Source organism: Bidens hawaiensis, unplaced genomic scaffold (assembly GCF_021521415.1).
Source record: "Bidens hawaiensis isolate Kalapana, Puna unplaced genomic scaffold, B.hawaiensis_p1.1 tig00001035_1, whole genome shotgun sequence".
NCBI lineage: Eukaryota > Viridiplantae > Streptophyta > Magnoliopsida > Asterales > Asteraceae > Bidens > Bidens hawaiensis.
The window spans coordinates 4535876-4549329 of NW_027491061.1; the positions used below are offsets into that span (position 1 = coordinate 4535876).

Here is a 13454-nt window from a genome sequence, read left to right on the forward strand (position 1 = left end):
TACACATGTTGCAAAACCCTAATACATACAGAAGAATCAAGAATCCAGGTGTTTCAAATGTATACAACTCAAATGGCCCATTTGTGATATTGCCATGGTTGTTGAACCATAAGTTGGTTGTGATGCCTATGCCTGAGTTAAGCTCAGAGGAGGAAGGAGGAGAAGATAATGAAAGTGATGATGATGGAGACTCTGATGATGGAGATGATGATGTTGATGGAGTTGAAGGAGGAGATGGAGTAGCTATAGTAGTTGTTGCACCTGAATAGGGGGAGCAATTTGAGCAAATTGAACAAACTATTCCAACACCACCACAAACAAGCCCAACTCATTCTGATCCATTAATTTCTAGCCCACCTCATACACAATCACCACCACCATCCATTTTCCAAACTCACACCACAGAACAACCTGATTATGAACCTTTTTCTACATCACCACCTACAACCTCATATACAGAAATAGACCTATTTCAAAGAAATCTGGACTTAATGTTAGAAAATGCAGAATTGAAAAAAAGGAATGAGGAGGTGACAGAGGAGAATGTGATTCTGTAAGAGAAGTTGGTACAGGCAAACTTGAAAATTCAAGCCTTGGAGCAGGAGGTTGAGAAGACCTCAGCTGCCACAAAACAGGGGGAAAAGAGAATATGCCAACTGTCTTTGATGTGAATATTGAAACTATAACTGGAATAGGTGTAGAGACTGTAGATAGTTGAAAATGATTATGAATGTTTATGATGATGGAGAGGAGAGTAGTGAGGAGAGGAGAATTGAAGAGATACATTATGAAGCTGATATGTCTGATAGTGCAGAACAGGATTATGATGTGAATGATGAGATTGTGAGAGTAGTATGGAGTGAGGAGGATATTGAGACAGGAAATGAAAAGGAAATTGAAAATGAGAATGTTGAAGAGAATGTTGAGAGAGTGGATGAGATTGAAATGACAAATGTTGAGGAAAATGTAGCTTCTACTGACATAGCTACTGATATTTTAACTGACATAGCTACTGATGTCTTGACTGATGTTTAGACAGAAGAAGAGACTGAAGTAATCATTGATGAAAATGCTGCTAATGAGGAACTTATAAACACTGAACCAGAAACTGATCAAGAAGCAAGTTCCAAGAGAATAGAGCATGACCTAGAACTGGAAGTACAGTCTGAAGATGAGGAGGATGTGAGGAGAAGGATTGAGAAGGGTAAGGCAAAGGTTACAGAAGAAGAGCCTGTTAAGGCATATCCTAAAAAGGATGTATTATTTAGAGAAGATGATGAAGCTGCTGCTGCTGCTCTAAGGGAACAAGAAAACATTTTGAGAGAAACAAGGGACAGAGAAATACTGGCCCAAACTATGGACCCTGTAGAGTTGGCAGAGCAGGAAAACTTGATCAATCAAGCCAAATTTGCAAAGGAATTCATTGAAGAAGTGGCTGATCAAGAAGTGATAGAGGCCTTGAATGAGTTGAGAAGAGATGAGGAAGTTGATAACTCCCTAGCTATGGTGGTCAGCATGTTTCAAACTGAAAGTCAACAAGAAACAAAGTCAAATGAAACTGTTGAACCAGTAAATTTAAATACTAATATGATGGCTGAAGAAGAAATTGGTGAGTCCATGGCCTCAATGGCTGCACCTAAATGGGCTCAATAGATCAAAGATGACATTAGACAAAATCCTGATGAATGGGAGTATGTGGATGATCCCAAGTATGGAAAGAAGTATTCAAGGAAAAGGGATCGACCAGAAACATTCATGTCAGATGAAGGTACATAGTCTGTAAAGAAAGGGAGATGGGATGAAAAGAACAACTACTTTGTAGAAACCCTTGATGATGAAGCAAGTCCAATAAGGGAAATTCCTTTGAAGACTTTAAGGCTAGATGAACACGTGAAAGGAGTGCCAAATGTATTAATCCCTGAGAATCCATCCTCTGATGAACCAAAGATTGATGCTATGAATGATCTATCTGAAGGAGAGGATGAATATGAAGATTCTGATGATAATGATAATGACCCTGAGAATGATCAGGAAATGAATGTGAAATCTACTAATGTTGTGTCCCCTCAGGTCACAATGACTGAGGAACAGAGGATAAACATTGAATTGAGTATGAGGGAGGCTAAAAGGAAAAATCCTTTGATTGAAAAACTAAGAAGATATGGCATAAGTTTTGATTCACTGGCTGATCTTGATGATGATCAGTTGCAGATGAGACTTGACAAAGAGAGAGATGCCCTGAAGGAAAATATGGAAGAGAAAAATAGGGAAAGTCAAAAATTCAGGGAATATCTCAGAAGGCACAATCATTCAGAAAAAGATCTATCTAACCTAAACTTTGACAAACTACAAGATCTGTATAACAGAGAGAGAGAGAAGGTGATTGAGAAGTGTGTAAAAGAAAATGAGAAACTTGAAAAGATGAAAAATTTGAAGAAAAAGTTTGGAGGAATGTGTGGATACCTACTGGAAAGAGGTATGAAGCCTGAGATTGTTGAATATTTATCCAGAGAATCAGTGTTGGACCAATACAACAAACTGAAAAGAAAAGAAAAATTGAAAAGGGTCCAAGCTGAGAGCTCTACCAAACAGGCTGATCCAACTGATGAACCTCAAGCAAAGAAGAGATGAATCCAAACTTTGAAGGAGAAACAAAAGAAACATGCTGAAAAGGAAAAACCAGATGAAGTGCCTACTGTTGAAACACCCATCCCAGAGGAACCTAAGCCTGAACCTGAGGATGAACCATTTCTCCATTGGGAAAATGAAGAAATGATATACATTCTAAGAAACATAATGATAAATCAAAGAGGAATGACTTAAGCAGACTTCAATGTGTTGGAAAAGGAGGATTTGAAATACCTCTTTTATATTAAAAAGAATGAATGGGAGAAAGCCTTAAGGGAAGGAGAGAACCCAAGATATTATGCTGATGGTAGGTTTGTACCTGCTGGATTGGCAAGAACTCCTGGCATGGATAAAATGTTAAAAGAACTTAAAGCAACAGGACACAATGTTGTTGAACTTGCCAATCTACCAACAGAGATGGTTGAGGCTATATACATTAATGTCTTTAACTTGAGGCCTGCAAAACCAAAGAAGTCCATTCCCTTCAGACCTCCTATTTCAAGAAGAGTTCCACAAAGAGGAAGAGGTCAAGCAGTTCGGCACAACAAAGAACAACAAGACCACAGTCTGATGTGGATCTTCCTAGGGAACTGTACTTTGACTCAGTTACTGAATCTTTAAAAGTGATTATGGAAAGCAGATTGCTGAGAGAGATTGTGGTTTGGAGTGACTTTCGTGACTACAATGAAGAACAGTTGGATAGAATGGCCACTCTCAGATTGTATGATTACAGAGACATAAGCAGATTGGCAGGTAGACAGATGAATGATCTGTCAAAATACTTGTATGAAGAGGCTGGAAAAGGATTCAAATTCTTAAAAGAAAAGAGGAGCTGGAGGTTGATTCAGTCTCACAAGTCAAAAAGGACTACAAAGCTGAAAAGAATGGACATAGCCGAAAGAGACTTTTAGATGACCTTCAGAGATGAGAATCCATTGTCCAACTTGAATACATGTATAAGTCTGGCAAGAAGAATGAGACGCCCCAATTACACAGTACAGAAAAATGGGATTATAGCTGAAATTGAATTCAAAGAGAATGTTAATCATTTTGTACTAAGGAATTTGGATGGAAAAATTCTTGGGATCATTAAAAAGGATGAAGACTTGACCTGCCTTCACAATGAAGATCTAATGGATATAAGGGACTTGGCTATACCAGAAAGTCACACTCACTACCAAGCCCTTAATATTTTCAAGATGAAAGCAGCTTCAGAGCTAATTAACAGAAGACAAGCCATTCATGATGCAAGAAAGAGACAAGTTTAATAGAATAGGCTTTGTTTTGTAATGTCTTCGGACAACTTTCTGACTATGTAATTTGCTTATGTTATTTGAATATTTAATTTTGATTTTTGATTTGATGTGTATTTTTGCTAAGTGTATGTAACCATAGAAATGTTTTGGGTCAGCTGAGGTGTTCCAATCTAGGGGGAGATTGTTGAGTCAAACAATTGACCTAAGGGGGAGATTGTTGAGTCAAAGATTTGACCAGCGTGAAGTATATGGAAGATTGGAATCTTCTCAACCTCCTCAGAATTCGCTAAGTATGGTTCCGGGCACACCTTAGACATCCGAGCAAGGTTTTACTTAGCCGGGTATGATGTTTTCTCTATCGGGCAAGGTTTACTTCAAGTAGTCTTCTTTAGTGGTTATCCGAGCAAGGTTTGCAAATTAGTGTATTGCCGAGCAAGGTTCACTATTTTATGTAAATCCGGGTAAGGTTCACTTTATCAAGCAAGTCTGTTCTTCAGAGCCAAGTATATTACTCTTTCGAGTAAGGTTTGGTTAACCAAGTCCAAGAAGCCAAGTGATTGGAAGACCAGGCAAGGTATTCATTAATAAGTATGGTCCAAGTATGCTTGATGATCTAAAGGAATATCTCTAATATCGGGCAAGGTTCAGCTCAAGCAAGGAACAGTACTCCCGAGTACACTTTCCTAATAAGTTATTTTATAGCAAAGAGCTTAAATGGATCATTGAAGAACAAGGTTGCTTGTAAGGATTTGTCGGGCAAAGTTTGACAAAACCAAGAAGATTGAAGTCTACCTGGTGAGTATTTTACTTGGTAAAATACTCTTCAAGTAAAGTCTACCCGGAAACTGATGTCGAGCACACTTCTATGTTACCAAGTCCAAAGGATGGCAGAGTACAAAGCATACTCGGAGAATGAAGAATGTTGTAAAGCCAACCCGGAAGACTTGTTTTACACTTAGTTTATTTTGAATATGTAATTTGGATATGTACGTTGTATTTAGGGTTTCTAGAAGGAATGACAGCTGTCATAGGGTGGCAGGCCTATAAATAGAATGTTTTAGGGCACGCCGCCCAAGACACACGAAAAAGGATAGACAGACACATTTATTGAGATAAAATATATCATGTGACGGCTGTCCTAGGATTCCTAAAACCCCAAATCGATTGTCCACTTTGTATGATGAAAATTATATAAATGGAAATCTTTTGAGTGAATCCTGTGTGTGCTTTCTACCTTTGATTATTCATTGCAACCGTATGTTTGTTATTGATTCCACCTTTAACAAACGGATATCTTTCTAAATATAGCAACCCGTCATTAACTCTCTTGTCGGCACATTAATCTGTGTGAGTTATGACATGATTAAGTAAGATCCAACTGAAATCGAGGGACCTGACAAATCTTCAATAGAAACTCAAGATCCAACTTTTTATGGAGGTTGTATGCCTTTGAGTAGTATTGTAACTCCAATGACGACATTTTTTACTCAAAGTGCACAAGAGGTATCATCTACTTATAGTGATCCTAATGTATGCTTCATGGCTTATGGGATTGCTGATAATTATTCTGAGGGATCTGCTACAACCAGTAACTTCAATGCACCACCAAATGTTAATATAAAAGAAGCTGAACAAAATTCTTCTTTTGTATGTGCATTTATGACATTGTATGAAAATTTGGTGGGTAGCAAGATTGCTACAAGTGAGCTGACTGATGAATACTATGATTAAATTGATCCTGATGATTTGGAATTAACGCAATTTGAAATGGAATATGGCCATGATTGTTAGAAAGGTGAAGATGTTTATGCAACGAACCGGCAAAGACCTACCATCTCTGAACAAGCGAGTTGGTTTTGGTAAGTTAAAGGTCAAGTGTTACAATTTGTCAAGAATTTGGTCACTTTTCCAAAGACTGTGATAAGCCAAAGAAGGAATATAATGGACCTCGAAGTCAACACATAAATTCTGTTAAGAAGGGTAATGATTCTTCTGAAAAACCTTCTAGTGGTAGTTCTTCTAAACCTTCGGGATCGCAAGCTCTTCTTACGGTTGATGGAACGGACTGGACTCGAAGACTACTATGTAATGATAATCAAGCAAGTCTGGCAATGTTTGAGCTGTCTGACAGATTTCAAGATGCTAGTGGAAACGAGCAATCTTCTGAGAATGAGACAGAGTCAGATTCTGATGATTCGTGTCAAATTCAACCAACTACCTTTGCATGCATGGATAAGATTTACGAGGTTAGTTCTTCTTCTGTTAAACTATATGAAAATGTGCTTTGTTCTGTATGTGAAACTGTTAAGCCGAGGTTAGAGTCATTGAAAGAACATAATGACCTATTGGTAAAAGAAATTGCTTCAATCAAGGATACATATAGACATTCACTAGAATCACAAATAAGGTCTAGGGAGAAAATAGAAGCTATGTCTATAAGTAACCATGATTTGAAAGCTTAATTGTATGTCAAAATGACAATCAATAATCAACAATTTCAAGAGGTTTTTAAGCATAGAACTAAGATAACTGAACTTGAAAATGAGGTTCTTGATTTGAAAAGAATATTGGACAAGTTTCGAAATTATTAGTTTTTATTAAATGAAATTATTGAGGTGTCTGGTAAGCAAAAGGATTTACAGAAAGGTGTAGGTTTTGTTGAAGTACCACCACTATTTTATAATGGTTATACTTCAAATCCCTTATCGGGAAAAAAGGAAATTGTTAATGAACTAGTTATTGTTGAGGAAAAACACAAATTGGTTAAAATTGACAATGTTAATGTTCAAAATTCACCTCAAAAACCTCATATTCAAAGTAACAAGGTCTTTGTTGAAAATGTTGATAAAGTAATCATTGAGGATGTATTTGAACCTGGAGTTGTGCACAAAAATCAGAACATTCCAAGTTCGAATCACATTTTATGTGAAGCTCATGAATATGAGGTGGCTGTGTACGTTTCAAATGCATCTCAAGTGATAAAGGAGAAATCTGTTAAGGTTAAGGCTAAGAAATCAGAAAAGCCAAAGATTTTTGATGAGGACTTGATGCGTTTCGTCAATCCTGTTACTTCTAAGCCATCTACTGGTTGAGTGTTTAAGTTGAAAGAGATAAGCACAATGTTCACCGAGAAAGACATTCCGCTTAATATTATCAAACCCGAATTGATTGAAAGTATCTTTCACAATGAAACTTCTAAGATACAAGATGTTGAACATGAGTTTGTTCATTCCAAAACATCAAAGACAATAGATTCGTTGATAAAAGCTAAATAATTATTGAAATCAGCTAAGAAAGTTCAGTTCGTTAAATCAAATGGAATTGACACTTTACAGAGTTTTTCAAACTGTTCAAATCTTGATTTTTACATGAAAAAGAAGTTTGTGACTTTTGATGATTTGGACAACCTTCTGTTGCAAATGTTTTTACTAAACCACAACGTTAGCGTGTTGACATGAGAACGTGTTTTCTTTCTGGTGAACAAGGTCATCTAGTTAGAAATTTTGGACTGAAAAAATCACAAAATCTTCATCCATTTATCAAGGAACAAACCAAACCCATTCCTGTGATTAAGGAGATTTTGAGACGACCCATTTCTTTTGATGATGAAACACACATCATGTTTCAGATGTGAATCCTCGCAAAGTGATTCATGTTAGTGAAAATTCGAGTAATTTAAAACCCAAATTTGTTCCTACTAAACCTATTTGCAAGACTGTGAATATGAATGTTGTTCAAGCTGCATACTTAAGACGAAAGTGTTGGGTTTTAACAAGATTATCAAAGCCATATAAACCTATTTATATGAAAAACGCAGCGGATTAAAAGTTTTAAATCTTGTTATATTGATTGATATAAAACCCGTTTTATATGTAAAACTCAAGCCCCGAATCCATATACTAATTACATGCATACCAAAACTATCAACCATAGGGGGTTTATGTAATACAACCTTTCAAGAGGCAAGAATATGAAGGAGATGACAGTTTGAATGGCTAGCCTTCAATGGAGAAGAGCCTCAAGCTAGTATACCCTCTAAGCCTTCAACAAACACCTTGCTTGCTAGGATTTAATCACTCTTGCATTTGAAAGATGAAAACCTTCTTGTGTTCTTCTCCCTTGAACCAATTTTGGAGAGAAGAGAGAGATGAGAGAGATTACCAATTGCATGTAATGTGGTTGTTGTGTCATATGTTGTGTCCCAAGGTAGATATTAACAAGAGAAAATATTTCAAACAAATGGGTGGGAAGTTTCCCCCCAAAAGTGGGCTGGTCCTACCAGATATTATTTTCTCTTTCTTCCTGGAACAGACTAATACTCCATGTACTAGTCTCGGGCATAATACTTCATGTATCAGTCGTAGGACTAATACACCATGTATTAGTTCACAGGACTAATACTCCATGTATTAGTCACAGGTCTATTGAAACTTTGTGACATTTAACACTTTTAACATGTCATAAGTTTCATGCAACATACCACAACCATTATCATATATATATATATATATATATTATTTAACCAACTTAAATAATATCATAAGATAATCGCTCTTAATAAATTATCCATATAATTTATCGATTCCTCAAGTGCAAATATTTAGAAACCCATTTTCTAAATATCATAAGTGCTAATATTTAGTTGTTAGATCATATCTACAATAAATATTATGGTGTTTGTCTAGCTTGTTATTAGGTATGACCCGACTTGGATCATAACATACTAGCCACATCAACTCTAATATGTGTCTTGGGTAGACCGATTCCTACAATGTCCCACTTGCACAAGATACATAGAAGATTGATGCAAATAGCAAATACCGCCTAACAACGGTTTACCACCCCTAATACTTATGATGAAGTGCCATTCAATAACATCATCCCCTTCAAGTCCCTTACTTGAAATGATTTAGGTGAATCTATCATTTATCCTTTTGTCACGGATGTCATGTCAAATCCAAAGACACCGAATGATCATTCTTTGTTGATTTAACTTAGCAGGCCTTAGACATCTTACTCTCAACGAATAAGAGGGACAAATCCCCTATTGACTACAAACGTCTCTCACTATCACCTTGTACTACACTTGAGCTCAGCCTTATGTACTGACATGTTCAGAGCAGCGAATAACTAAGTCAAAGTATAATAGTCGATGAATATCAAGACCCAATATGTATCTCAGGTAGGAGGATACTATGATGTTCTCTTTTACTCAAATTTACCTATGTTCACAAATCACAAGGATTCCATGCAGTAAAATTGAGGGCGGGTCAGTCCAATATTTATCCCATAAATATCTATGAACCTTGGCAGCAACCCTTGCTATATTCATTTCCTATGAATATCTACCAATCCAAGTTCATAATAGTCATACCTTCATACTTGTTCCCACAAATATGAACGACTACGGACATTTAGAATAATTAACTTATTCACGGATTTAAACATGCTAAAATGGAACATAACTCAAATGTCATAATCATAAACCATAATCAAATGAATGAGTCAAAAAACAATTGTTCCGATATCCAAATACAAAATAGATCAAATCGAATCACTAGAATATCGAAGTCCTAAGGCGCAGGTATGACCCTCATGCTTCGGCCTTTCAAGGAGCTTCGTGAGTGGATCCACAATGTTTTGATCAGAGTGAACTTTGCGAATACATATCTTTCCCTTTTCAACTTCATCCCTTATGTAGTTGAACCTCCGCTAAATGTGCCTAATCTTTTGATGTGCACGAGGTTCCTTGATTTGAGCAATCGCACCCTCGTTGTCACAAAAGATCACTAGAGGGTCCCGAATGGTATAGACTACCCCTATATCGGCCACGAACTTTCTAATCCAAGTAGCTTCTTGAGCTGCCAATGAGGCGGCGATGTATTCGGATTCAGTGGTGGACAAGGCTACCACATCTTGTTATACGCTCTTCCAAGAGACAGCACCACCATTCATAACGAAAACATATCCCGATTGTGAAACATATCCTTAGTCCTTGTAAGGTATTTCAACATGCTCTTAACCGCCATCCAATGGCTACTTCCCAGATTTTGTTGGTATCGACTTGTCATGCTCAAAGCGCATAACACATCCGGTCTAGTGCATATCATGGCATGGATCCTATAGCCGATGCATATGGGATTCCATTCATTTTGTCTTTCTCATCCTTTGAGCTTGGACATTGAGAAGCACTCAATATTGTTCCTCTTTGAATGGGTACGAAACCTTTCTTAGAGTTGTCCATCTTGAACCTTTTCAAGATTTTGTCAATGTATGCACTTTGATTCAAACCTATCAACCTCCTTGATCTATCCCTATAGATCCTTATTCCCAAAATATAGACGGCTTCACCAAGATCTTTGATAGAAAAACAACTCCCAAGCCAGGCTTTTACACCTTCCATGGTTGGAATGTCATTCCCAAACAAAAGTATGTCATCAACATACAATACTAGGAAAGTAATGATGCTCCCACTAGCTTTCTTTTACACACAAGCTTCGTTAGCGTTTTTGATGAATCCAAATTTCTTGACTTCTTCATCAAAACGGGGATTCCAACTTCTAGATGCTTACTTCAATCCATAGATTTATTTCTTTAGCTTGCATACCTTATTAGGATGTTGTGGATCGACAAAACCTTCGGGCTAAACCATATAGACATCTTCCTCAAGGTGTCCATTTAGAAAAGCGGTTTTGACATCCATTTGCCATATCTCATAGTCATAATATGCGGCTATGGCAAACAATATCCTAATAGACTTTAGCATTGCCATAGGCGAAAAAGTTTCATCATAATCAACCCCTTGAGTTTGAGTGAAGCCCTTTGCTACATGTATAGCTTTATAAGTATCCAAGTTTCCATACATATCAGTTTTCTTCTTGGAAACCCACTTTCTTCCAACTAGTTTGGAATTAAGAGGTGGATCAACCAAGTCCCATACTTGGTTGTCATGCATGGATTGCATCTCAACGTTCATGGCTTCCAGCCATTTATCACAATCAGATTGCGACATTGCATCTCAGTATGTGGTGGGTTCATTCGAATCTACCACGTAGCATCCATCCATGAAAAATCCATATCTTTTAGGTGGGGTGCTAATTCTACCAGTCTTGCGAACGCTTTGTGTGTTTCGATCATCCATTTGATCATCATCAACAACCTCTTGTTGATTGCTATTGTCAACCAAACGTGTATCGGCTTGTGGTTCTCGATCCTCCTCGAGTTCCATACTTCTATCAGTTCCTTCCATAAGGAACCTTTTTTCCAAGAACTTAGCCTTGCGAGCTATAAACACTTTATGCTCATTTGGGTTGTAGAAGTAATATCCCATCGAATCTTCGGGATATCCTACAAAGATACACTTAGTGGAATGGCTTTCAAGTTTATCAGGGTTATAGATCATAACATAAGCCTCACAGCCCCATACCCTTAAATATGATAATGACGGAACCTTTCCGTGCCATATTTCAAAAGGTGTCCTTTCCACTTTCTTGGTTGGTGCCATATTTAAAATACGGGCAGCAGATATCAGTGCGAAACCCCAAAATGATAGAGGTAATGTGCTTCTAGCCATCATGGATCGAACCATATCCAATAAAGTTCGATTCCTCCTTTCAGACACACCATTATGTTGAGGTGTTCAAGGTGGAGTAAGTTGTGAGACAATACCACAACTCCTAAGATGTTCTAGAAACGTATCATTGAGGTATTCACCTCCTCTATCGGAACGTAGTACTTTGATTGTTTTGTTGAGTTGATTTTGTACTTCATTTTGGAAGACTTTAACATTTCAAAGGCTTCATTTTTGTGTCTTAACAAGAACACATACCCATAGCGACTATAATCGTCGGTAAAGGTAATGAAGTATCTTTCACCATTCCTTGTCATTGTCCTAAAAGGACGACATACCTCCGAATGTATGATACCTAATAAGTATTTCGCCCTTTCATTAGTTCCAATAAAGGGCTCCTTGGTCATTTTTTCCAATAAACAAGATTCACATTCATTAAATGAATCATCACTTGATTTCAAAAGACCATTCTTTTGAAGTGTATGAATGCGATCCTTGTTTATGTGACCAAGGCGACAATGCCAAAGAAAGGTTTTACTCAAATCCCACTTGAGTCTTTTGGTGCTAGCTTGGTACAACGAGTTATCAATGAATGTGTTATCATGAACTAATTCTTAAATGCCATTAGACGGCATCACTTTAAAATAAAAGACATCATTCATGAAAACACAAGTACCATTGTCTACAAACTTTAATTCATAACCACATTGTCTTAAAAGAGAAACGGAGATAATGTTCCTAGTAAAACTAGGAGCATATAAAATGTTTTTCAAAACAACTTCCAAACCATTTGGAAGCTTCAAAACATAGTCCCCTTAGGCTTCGACATCAACCTTTGCTCCGTTGCCTATGAAGAGACTTGTATCTCCTTTCTTGAAATGTTTATTTCTTTTGAACTCTTGCAACAAGTTGCAAATATGAGTTCCATATCCGGTATCCAATACCCATGTGTTAAAAGAAATAACATTAAGATAAATATGGATCATGAAAGTTGTACCCGAGGTTTGCCCCGCATCCCTCTTGTCTTTCAACTCTTTGAGATAGGTTGGAAAATCCCCTTTCCAATGTCCTATCTCACCACAACCAAAGCACGGGTCATTTAAGCTAACCTTTAGCTTCTTTTCCTTTGGTTTGGATGGTTTCGCTTTAGCTTTCCCTTTGACGTTACCCTTGACGTGTCCCTTACCTCTAGAAACCTTTGCTTTAGGTTTCGGGTGACACATCTTCACCGATGGTATTTCTTCCATATGACATGCATGAAGCTCTTGAACCCTTTCAAAGCGTTCCACGCTAACTTGAGTAAGGAACATTTCCATAAGTTTGGTGATCATGTCATATGCCCCATGATGTTCAAAATTCTTTTGAATCTCGGGAATCATAGTTCCCAACATGTGACAAGAAACTTGCATCGAGTCCTTGGTGTATTTCAACCAATCGTTTTAGGCATTTAAATCGTCAATGTTTGGTTCATCGGGAAAAGGATCGTCCAATATGTAGGACCTTTTTTCTTGTTTGAGAACAATTCTCAAATTTCGATACCAATCCATAAAATTATTATGGTTAAGACCATCCTTATCAAGTATAGCTCTTAGTGATAGGTTATGCACGGGTGGGATAATTGCGTTAGGTGGATTGTAGATTGCGGACATCTACATAATTTAACAAAGTTCACTTTTAGTATTTTCGATATCAATTAAATTTTAATCTTTAATACCCTTTATATCTTTAAGACAATTAGTGATTAAAATCTGGAACCCCACGTTACATTCACATATTAGTTAGGTGACCCTTATTTTAATATTTTTGAAATATGTTTTTACAAAGAAACTGTTTTTGATTTCTCAAAATGTCTTGTTACGAAGAACAAGAAGTTTCTACTAACAAGATTCCAAGATTGTATGGACAGGAAAATTTCACTAAATGGAAAGTCTTGTTTGAAGCAGCCGTTTGCTATAATGATGTTGATATGTGGAACTCCATCAAGAATGGTCCACAAGGCA

General features: G+C 37.1%; 1 long non-coding RNA gene across 1 annotated transcript in view; it reads right to left on the bottom strand.

Moving 5' to 3' along the window:
- The window catches only part of LOC143556848 (uncharacterized), a 288278-nt gene extending 275194 nt beyond the window's left edge, over positions 1-13084 (bottom strand). The window contains exon 1 of the long non-coding RNA XR_013139453.1: positions 12676-13084. This is a non-coding gene — a long non-coding RNA (uncharacterized LOC143556848). The remainder of the gene's footprint in view (positions 1-12675) is intronic.
- Positions 13085-13454: the final 370 nt, after the last annotated feature.